The 7,765-nt window shown below is 32.4% G+C and overlaps 2 long non-coding RNA genes across 14 annotated transcripts; one reads left to right on the forward strand and one right to left on the reverse strand.

Moving 5' to 3' along the window:
- On the forward strand, window positions 1,888–6,107 carry LOC107609467. Of its 13 annotated transcripts, none has more exons than XR_001613150.2 (12): window positions 1,891–2,148; window positions 2,422–2,487; window positions 2,594–2,633; window positions 2,719–2,832; window positions 2,935–3,032; window positions 3,145–3,307; window positions 3,401–3,574; window positions 4,143–4,190; window positions 4,283–4,359; window positions 5,406–5,475; window positions 5,568–5,644; window positions 5,839–6,107. It is a non-coding gene; the product is annotated as an uncharacterized LOC107609467 (long non-coding RNA). The 13 variants fall into 13 exon arrangements; XR_002351343.1 differs by having other exon boundaries at window positions 3,190–3,307; XR_002351345.1 differs by lacking the exon at window positions 5,839–6,107 and adding an exon at window positions 5,742–5,788 and having other exon boundaries at window positions 1,888–2,148; window positions 3,145–3,574.
- Window positions 4,951–7,407, reverse strand: LOC107609468. Its single transcript, XR_002351346.1, has 2 exons — window positions 6,996–7,407; window positions 4,951–5,200 (listed from the first exon to the last, which is right to left on the reverse strand). It is a non-coding gene; the product is annotated as an uncharacterized LOC107609468 (long non-coding RNA).

A 7,765-nucleotide genomic window follows, 5' to 3' on the forward strand; every position in this document is an offset into this window, starting at 1 on the left:
AACAATTAATTAATAGAGTAATATTTTTAGATTATACCTAAGATAATTATAAAAAAATCCAACTATATTTCAAAATTAGTCTGCCGTGATCGTCGGATTTTGCATGAGATTATTCGGCAATAAAAAAATTCTATTCTTTTAAATTTTATTTTATTCAGGTTCTTTAGATTTAGTGTCGACTTTATAGTGAGATATATAACACTAAAAAAATTCACAGTAATTTATCACTATTTTATTTTATAATTTTTTAATTAGCATCGATTGTGCTGACGGTAATTACCATCAAATAAAAAATTAAACGATAATATATTTTTATCAAAGTTTTTACGGTCAAATAAATTCCAATGATAAATTCCATAATACCGAGTAAGGTTTTGAGAACCGAACCAATCATCAAATCGCTCTAATTACTGATTTATTGGTTCAACCAGTAGTTTAACCGAAAAAACCATTTTTCATTCACTATTTGTAGAGCAATATATTTTCAAGCTAAATCTATTTTTCGTCATAAATTAGAAGAACCTTGTAACTGACTATTGTTAGAACTTGGAGGATTAGGATTAGCAACATCATTCGAATAAGAGGATTGACATGCAAATTATTAATCTTACATTGTTATCAACTTATCACCAATTGCTTCTTGATTAATATTATCATTCATAATTGAAATTAATAAATTATTTATGAAATTAAAAACAACAGCGGCACATACAGCAAGAAATCTAATAATCATCAACAATCAGCATTCAGCATTTGGCATTCAACACCAGCATAAACATTACAAAATAGTGATAACACTAAATATTACAAAACATTAATCAATAATCACACTAAACTTGCAACCAGCATTCAGCATAAATATTACAAAACAGTGATAACACTAAATATTACAAAACATTAACCAATAATTACATTAACATGCAACCAGCAATGACAAAATAGCAACAAACATTAGTACATAAACATTTCAAAACAGTGATAACACTAAATCTGCACCCAGCAACCAGCAATTACAAAATAGCAATAAACATTACAAAACATCACTACAAGAAAAAGCGTATTTATCGACGCAAAAAATCGACGGCTATCTCTCCCGTCGATATTTTTCGACGGCTTGCTGTCGATATTTAAAAAAAAAATAAAAAATAAAATAAAATAATAAAATCGACGGCCTGTTCGTCGATTTTTTTATGATGCATTAAATTCCTATTAACTATCATCATATTGTCAACGAACCGGATGGTGAAAATACTTTTATTTTAAAATCGACGGACATGGCGTCTATTTTTATATTTAAAATATCGACAACCTTTCCGTCGATAAATTTAAACAGTTCAGATTGATTTCTTAAATAAAATGAAGGGTGTGGATTTAATGTATAAAATAGACGCTAAAGGCGTTGCTTTTTTTCAAATTAAAATCGACATGAATGGCGTCGATTTTATATAATAATATCGACGGCACCGTTGTCGATTTTAGTAACAATGTAAAATTCCCAAACTTATATTATAGATAGAAACAGTCGATCTCACTACAAGAAATTATTAAAAATAAAATATTAAAATCGACGACAATGCTGTCTATTATTTTAGCAACTTTCAACACCCTTTTCCTACAATCACATTGCCGACAAAGGAACGGATGATAAATCTTTTTCTTTAAAATCGACGGATCTTTTGTCTATTTTAATAATTAAAATATCGACAATTTTTGCCGTCGATAAATTTTAACGATGGAGATTTTCTTTTGCAATAGGATGAACGGTTTAAATTTATTATATAAAATTGACGATTAATATGTTAATTTTTGTTTTAACTAAAATCGACCAACTTACCGTCGATTTTTATCTAACAAAAAATTATGCCCGCGTTTATTACCCGCGTCCTCCGTTTCAATCAATTTCCCAAACATTAACCCCAAACCTCCACAGACTCAAAGTTTGGAGTGAAGCTGCTGCTGCTTCTTCTTCTCCAACGCTTGAGAGTAGAGACCAGAGAGGAAGTCACCGTCACGGAGAGAGGCAGAGAGCAGATCAGTAGAGCTTCTTCTTCTCCGACGATTGAGAAAACCCGCCGTCCTCCGTCAGAGAGCAGAGCTTCTTCTTCTTCTCCTCCTCCGCCGAGCCTGCTGCCGCGCCATCCTGTTCATGTAAGTTTCTCTCAGTCTCTCTGATTATTATACTTATTTTTGCAGTTGTTGTATCTACTATTTTCATAATGAAATTCTGAATTTGCATTTGTTAATAACAATCGCATCACTGAAACCTAGTTAGCATAATCAATTCACCACATTTCATCAATCGCTTCGTCTCTCTGTGCCGTTGTTGCTGCTGCCTTCAATTGACCGTGCTCAATCAAAATCAGTTACTCTCTCTCTTTCGTTCTTCAATTGATTTTTTTTTCATCAATAAAAAATTTTCAGGGAAGAATCATCTCTTGCAGTCTGAGATTAATCAATAATTTTGTAGAAGAAAAGAAGATACCCGAGGTTCTTCTACTAAAATTATTTGTTGCATCAGTTTCTTCTTACAAAGCATGATTTTTTGTTAAATGTGATCAATCATTTTCATATATTTATTTCTGAAACTTCTCAGCTATTGAAGACATTTCCAAATGCATCGAAGTTTCTCAAGAGTAAGTTTTCACTGATTCTTTACACAGGTTTCCTAAAATGCCTCTGTATTATAAAGAAGCAATCACATTTTTTTCTTTTTTGTAGCACTTGTGGCTGGTTTTGAGGTATGCAATTCTCAATTTGGAAGTTATTCAAGCAGCAATCTCTTTGGCCAAACAGGAAGGTCTTCTTGTTTCTTTGGATTTGGCCAGTTTTGAGGTACTAACCGCCACAATTTGTTTTTCTTCTTCTTTTATTATTCTCTTCTATGAAAAAATTAATGAAGCTAACTGTTCTCTAATACTTCTTTTCTTTGACAAGATGGTGAGGAAATTTAAGCCACCACTTATGAAGTTATTGGAGTCTGGCAATATAGACCTCTGTTTTGCCAATCAGGATGAAGCAACGAAACTTCAATTGTAATTTTTTTTGCTGGCTTCTTTCCCAATCTTGTTCTTTTTTGCTTTGGTTGGAAAATGTGTAGTTGACTCTGCTGTGAACTGTTTGCTGTTGTGCATTGATCATTTGGAGAACATGACTAACTATACAATCATGGTAGTTTGGTTCACACTGCAGGAATTTGTTCTCAAGCCATTGCCTCCCAATATAGTGCATATCAGGATCTGATTCATGAAGCTTTCTAAAGAAAGCTAGTGTTCTCATTGCTCTTGCAATGGCTGCTGGCACTGGAGGGGTACAATGATTGCTATATTCATAGTGCTATGTTTTGCTCATATTATTGTAGATTCTAGATTGGCCATCAATAGCATTTTTAATGACTTTGAAGGTCTGGCCATAATAAATATGGAAGTTCACAGCATCCTCCACCTTTGAGAAGCTGCTCACTTTTGTTGGGGTGGTCCCTCCACAAACACCTCCACAACAGCTCAAGACCCAAACCAATGCCAAGAGAGAGAACAAGGCTTGAAGCCAAGAACTACAAGGAGTTGAGTCCATGAAGGTGAATGAATGATAAAGTAATTAAATCTGTTGCTATACAAAAATAATGTGAACAGTTGAGCTAATTATATATGTGCCACACTTTGCTCATAGTCATTATTTTAAGCTACCTTTTAGAAGGTAATAATAGAAAGCTAATAAACTTTTTTGCTATAGCAATTATGTTTTGCAGCTAAGCTAAACTGATAAATAATGCTTTAGTTTCTGTGATGAGAATAATGAAATATAGATGGAGATTCAGACTTGAGAGTGCAGAAATAATATTAAATGGATTGCAATAAAGAAATAATATTGTTGAAATATATAGTATGAAATGAATTATTAGTCATCTATTTGAAAGGTTAGTTAAGTTTGGAGGAAGAGATTATTAGCCATTTAAATTTAGAGGAAGAGATTACTCATTATTGTTAGTTAAATTTTTATCAACAACCAAAGCTATTTGAAAGGTTAAAAAATACATTCAGACTAACTTCTAAAACAAAAATGAAGTATTTGTGTGTTTGTGAATTGAGTAAGATACCTTCTTGTTGATGGTTAATTTACTTTTTTTCCTCTGTCTGTTGTTGCAGTTATGTTAAGAGAAAAGTTGTGAAGGGGTGTGGGGTTGAATAATTAAGGTATTGTGTAGTGATTTTTTATGCACATAATAGAATAGATTCTCCTAATATAGATATAGATCTTCTTTCTCATTTCATACTCTCACGTGCAGAAATGATAAATCTAACTACATCTTTCTATATGGTCCTGAAATCCTATATCATATGATGTCCTTTGAGACTGTATTTGGTAAGTATTTGCTTAGTTCTGTGCTTTGGTTATGTTTATATATGTATGTATACTATAGAAAATAGATGCCTTCTGCAAGATTTTTGTTCTTTTCATTATCTATGTATATGGATGTGAATTGCATAAGAAAGGTAACAACGTGATTCCCATAAATTACTTACGTATGCTTCTTGAACTTTCATTATATGTGTAACTAAAAATAATGTGACTTCAAAGTCTTCATTTAGTGCTAAATAATAATAATTTGATGAAAAGTTGTTCCTGCCCTCAAATATTACGTTGGTGTTAACTGTTAAGTAAGGTTTACATAGTTTCTGGCTACATCCCCACACACATTAGCATAATATCAAAAATAGAAAATTAGTTAGTATTAATTAAATATACCTATATTTGGCATTTAAACCCACCTAAAGTCTATATTTTAGACTTTTAGGTAACTTTAATTAATTTTTCTCCTCTTATTTTAAAGAGCTAGCCTTATATATAAGTGGTCATTTTATTTGGACTATGTTGTGATGATTATGTAATTATTATATTTTAAAAAATATTATTAAAATTAAAATTTGAAAGATTTTAGGAAAATAAAGTTGATAAAGTGAACAAGTATGCTCTGCATATTTATTATCCTTAATAAAAGTTCAACAACTAAGACTTGGAATAATAATCACACTACTCTAAAAGTCCAACGTATTTGGCCTGGTTTAGTGCTTACTTGAGTGCCTGATAGGATGTCAACCCCATGTTTGGCATGGTTTAGTGCTTGAATCATGGTAATTAAGGTGAATCTTGCATCCCCCTCTTCATAGACACTTGTAAGATAGTTGTGAAGTTCAATTTGGCCCTGTTCCATGTGATAGAAGGAGTGAGAAGAAAAAAAAGGTGAAAGAGGATAGTTTCTTGGTGATAATAGGCTCTCATTTTTAAGTTTTTTGTGTTAAATGATAGTGTATTAGAGTAACTCTATGCACAATTCAATATCCTACTTTGTGGTCCATTTCTGCAACTTGAACTAACCTGTGTATTAATCCTTGGTTTATATTTTCCAGTGATTTGGTTGTAGCTTCTCCTGTGGAGGATTACTTTTTATACATTGATGATCAGAAAAATCCTGAAAAGGTTAGAATTTTGTTCAAATTACTTTTCTACTTTATTTCCAAAGAAAGAAACTCTTTTGACTTAATTCCTTTCCTCGTCATTGTTAATGGTAGGAAGAAGCTGAGAAAATTACACAACCAATTTTAGATGCTTTTGGTGAAGACTGAAGACTATTCTATTTGTTGCCAAGGTAATGAATGAATCACAGTTAGTGTTAGCCCACTGATTATTGGAATTATGCAATTTTATTTGTAATTATACCTGAATTCTTTTAAATTTTACTATAGGAGCTGCTTTTTTTCCTTTGCAAAGTTGCATGAACCATTCTTGTTAGTTTTTAGATAAATTAATCTCATTAATTTTCTGTCTTACCTTTTAATACAGTATTGAGAAGCAGCCCCCACATCAAAAAATTTGAAAAGTTGGAATAAATATGGTTGTTTGAGACGGAGATTGCGGCCGCGGCCGTGGCCGAGACCGAGGCCGAAAGGGGAAGCCTAGGTTATTTAGACTTGGATGATTCTGACGATCTTGATGACTCGGATGATTATTTAGACGAGTATGAGTAGGTTATTTAATTACTTTGCTTTGAATATTTTGTATTATTAGTGGATTTCAATTTAAACGAATATAAGTCTAAGTTTAATTATTTATTTTGTCTTGAGTCTTTTATGTTAGAGGATTATTTATTATTTTGATAAGTTTGTAAACTCATTATCTAATATTTAGTATAAATTTTATTTTTATATTTATTTGCATTAATTGTTTACTATTTTTCAAATAGAAAAAATAATTAAAATATATCTATTAAAATCAACGGAATGATTGTCGCTTTTTAATTTTAAAATAGACAAGAAAAATTAAATATAGACAAAGAATTTGTCGGTATCTAAATAATAAAATCGACGGCAACTGTGTCGATTTTATTGGATCAACTATCGACAGTCACGTTGTCGATTTTAGTAAGCATATAATGAACGAAAACGCTGTCGATTTTATTGAATCAAATATCGACGACAACCTTGTCGATTTTAGTAAGAATGTAAAATTTTCAAACTCATATTATAGACAGTAACGCCGTCGATTTTATTAAATTATTATCGACGGCTAGGCAAGCCGTCGATTTTATTAGAATTTTGAAAAATCGACAAGCTTTATAGCGACCACCTCCGCCGTTTATTTTACCGTCGAAAATTAATATTATCAACGGCTAAGCCGTCGATTTGGCCGTCGATTTTAACGATGTTTCTTGTAGTGCATTACACAAAAATTTGAACAAAAATTCCAGAAATTAAAAAGAACAAGAAGAACCAAGCATTACGAAATTAAACAGAGTCATAGCAAAATTAAAAGGAAGAAGCGGATGCAAAGCAAAATTAACTAGAGCCATCAATAATCAGAAGCAAAATTAAACAGAGCCATCACTCATCACTCATCAGTAACCACTAACCATGGCAAAATTAAAAGATGCGAAAAAAAATTAAACAGACTAACAAAGTCATCAGTAACTAGAAGCAAAATTAAACAGAGCCATCATTAACCTTCGACGGAGACATGGATGGCAACCGGCGACCCAACGGCGAGACCACGGCGATAGGCGAGGCGACGGCAAGCGGCGATCCAACGGCGAGCTGCTCCAAGCCACGAATAGAGAAGCCAGGGAAGATGGGGACGACGAGTCGAGCTACCTAAGTTCCGGACAGGGAGAAGAGGAAGAAGTGGAGGCGGCGAGAACCTGGGGATGGCGGCGGCAAGGAACCTAAAGCTAGAATTCTCTTTGCTTTGCTTCAGAAGGGGTCAATGGGTGCACAAATGATCCTCGATTCGGAGAAAAGGGGGGTGTTTCATGAATGGGCTGGTTTTGTTTGTTTTTTTTTAAATAATAAAACAACGTTGTTTTCTTAGAACCGGACTATTACTAATCCAGTTCAACAGATTGGTTTTCGACCGATTTAACGGTTTTTAAAGGATTTTTTCTCTAGCGGTTATTAGTACTAGACCAAACTGTTTTATGACCTGTTTTTGGTTAGATCGGTTCAACTAATCAGTCCGATTTTCAGAACCATAATACCGAGCGATCGAATATGCTGTAGTGATCTATCTAACAAGTTATTATTATTTTATTTCTTTTAACGAGAGAAATTTGTTATAATTAGAGAATAAGATACAAAGGAACAATCTTGTAAAAGGTTATTTTTGACTTATAAATGTAAACAATTAATTAACATATACAAATGACTCTAATTAAACAATAATTTTAAATAACTTAACAAAAACAAAATCTAAATTATTTTTAATTTTTTATTAAATG

This window comes from Arachis ipaensis, chromosome B07, assembly GCF_000816755.2.
Source record: "Arachis ipaensis cultivar K30076 chromosome B07, Araip1.1, whole genome shotgun sequence".
In the NCBI taxonomy this organism is placed as follows: Eukaryota; Viridiplantae; Streptophyta; class Magnoliopsida; order Fabales; family Fabaceae; genus Arachis; species Arachis ipaensis.